Genomic DNA, 3,066 nt, shown 5'->3' with positions numbered 1-3,066 from the left:
GAGGAGTATAACAGGGGTCAAATAGGGTATAACAGTGGTGCTACAAGGCTATAACAGGGGTGCAACAGAGGTATAACAGGGGAATAACAGGGGTTCACAAGGGTATTACAGGGGTATAAGAAGGGTATAACAGGAGTCTAACTGGGTGTAAAAGAGCTATGACAGGGGTGCAACAGGGGTATGAGAGGGGTGCAACAGGGTAATAAGAGGGGTATAACAGGGGTTCACAAGGGTATAACAGGGGTATGACAGGGGTGAAACAGGGGTATAAGAGGGGTCTAACAGGGGTATAACAGGGGTAGGACAGGTGTGCAAAAGGGGTATTAGAGGGTTATAAGAGGGGTATAACAGGGGTCAAAAAGGGTATGACAGGGGTGCAACAGGGTAATAAGAGGGGTATAACAGGGGTTCACAAGGGTATTACAGGGGTATAACAGGAGTCTAACGGGGTATAAAAGGGGTATGACAGGGGTGCAACAGGGCTATGACAGGGGTGCAACAGGGGAATAAGAGGGGTTTAACAGGGGTATAACAGTGGTATGACAGGGGTATAACAGTGATCTAACAGAAGTCTAACGGGTTATAACAGGGGTATGACAGGGGTGAAACAGGGGTATAAGAGGGGTCTAACAGGGGTAGGACAGGGGTGCAAAAGGGGTATTAGAGGGTTATAAGAGGGGTATAACAGGGGTATAAGAGGAGTTTAACAGGGGTCAAAAAGGGTATAACAGCGATGCTAAAGGGCTATAACAGGGATGCAACAGGGGTATAACAGGGGAATAACAGGGGTTCACAAGGGTATTACAGAGGTATAACAAGGGTATAACAGGAGTCTTACAGGGTGTAAAAGGGGTATGACAGGGGTGCTACAGGGGGATTGACAGGGGTGCAACAGGGTAATAAGAGGGGTTTAACAGGGGTATAACAGCGGTATAACAGGAGTCTAACGGGGTGCAACAGGGGTATAACAGGGGTGCAATAGGGGTATAACAGGGGTATAACAGGGGTATAACAGGGGTGAAATATGGTATAACAGCGGTGCTGCAGGGCTATAACAGGGGTGCAACAGGGGTATAACAGGGGAATAACAGGGGTTCACAAAGGTATTACAGAGGTATAACAAGTGTATAACAGGAGTCTTACAGGGTGTAAAAGGGGTATGGCAGGGGTGCTACAGGGGGATTGACAGGGGTGCAACAGGGTAATAAGAGGGGTTTAACAGGGGTATAACAGGGGTATGACAGGGGTATAACAGCGGTGTAACAGGAGTCTAACGGGGTGCAATAGGGGTATAACAGGGGCGCAACAGGGGAATAAGAGGGGTTTGACAGGGGTATAACAGGGGTGAAACAGGGGTATAAGAGGAGTCTAACAGGGGTCTAACAGGGGGAGGACAGGGGTGCAACAGGGGCATACGTGGGGTATAACAGGGGTCCACCGCTGCTATACCCTGTTGCACCCCTGTTATACCCCTGTCATCCCCATGTTATACCCCTGTTGCACCCCTGTTAGACCCCTCTTCTACCCCTGTTGCACCCCTGTCATACCCCTGTTATACCCTGTTAGACTCCTGTTATACCCTTGTTATACCCCTGTAATAGTCTTAGGAACCCCTGTTATACCCCTGTTATACCCCTGTTGCACCCCTGTTATAGCCCTGCAGCACCGCTGTTATACCATATTTCACCCCAGTTATACCCCTGTTATACCCCTATTGCACCCCTGTTATAGCCCTGCAGCAGCGCTGTTATACCATATTTTAACCCTGTTATACCCCTGTTATACCCCTGTTGCACCCCTGTTATAGCCCTGTAGCACTTCTATTATACCCTATTTCACGCCTGTTATACCCCTGTTATACCCTTGTTATACCCCTGTTATACCCCTGTTATAGCCCTGTAGCACTTCTATTATACCCTATTTCACGCCTGTTATACCCCTGTTATACCCTTGTTATACCCCTGTTATACCCCTGTTATACCCCTGTTGCACCCCTGTTGTACCCCTGTTATACTTCTGTTGCACCCCTGTTATACCCCTGTTGCACCCCTGTTAAACCCCTGTTATACTTCTGTTAGACCCCGGTTATAGCCCTGTTAGACCCCGTTAGACTCCGGTTATACCCTTGTTCTACCCCTGTAATAGTCTTGTTATACCCCTGTTATACCCCTGTTATACCCCTGTTATACCCCTGTTGCACCCCTGTTATAGCCCTGCAGCACAGCTGTTATACCATATTTCACCCCTGTTATACCCCTGTTATCCCCCTGTTATACCCTTGTTGCACCCCTGTTATAGCCATGCAGCACCGCTGCAATACCATATTTCACACCGTTATACCCCTGTTATACCCCTGTTATACCCCTGTTGCACCCCTGTTATAGCCCTGTAGCACTTCTATTATACCCTATTTCACGCCTGTTATACCCCTGTTATAGCATTGTTATACCCCTGTTTCACCCCTGTTATACCCCTGTTATACTTCTGTTGCACCCCTGTTATAGCCCTGCAGCACCGCTGTTATACCATATTTCACCCCTGTTATACCCCTGTTATACCCCTGTTGCACCCCTGTTGTACCCCTGTTATACTTCTGTTGCACCCCTGTTATACCCCTGTGGCACCCCTGTTATACCCCTGTTATACTTCTGTTAAACCCCGGTTATAGCCCTGTTAGACCCCGTTAGACACCTGTTATACCCTTGTTCTACCCCTGTAATAGTCTTGTTATAACCCTGTTATACCCCTGTTATACCCCTGTTGCACCCCTGTTATAGCCCTGTAGCACCGCTGTTATACCTTATTTCACCCCTGTTATACCAATGTTATACCCTTGTTATACCCCTGTTATCCCCCTGTTATACCCTTGTTGCACCCCTGTTCTAGCCCTGCAGCCCCGCTGCAATACCATATTTCACCCCTGTTATACCCCTGTTATACCCCTGTTGCACCCCTGCTATAGCCCTGTAGCACTTCTATTATACCCTATTTCACGCCTGTTATACCCCTGTTATACCCTTGTTATACCCTTGTTGCACCCCTGTTATACCCCTGTTATACTTCTGT

Source organism: Oryzias melastigma, linkage group LG22, assembly GCF_002922805.2.
Source record: "Oryzias melastigma strain HK-1 linkage group LG22, ASM292280v2, whole genome shotgun sequence".
Classification (NCBI taxonomy): Eukaryota; Metazoa; Chordata; class Actinopteri; order Beloniformes; family Adrianichthyidae; genus Oryzias; species Oryzias melastigma.
Note: the sequence above shows the minus strand (reverse complement) of the source record.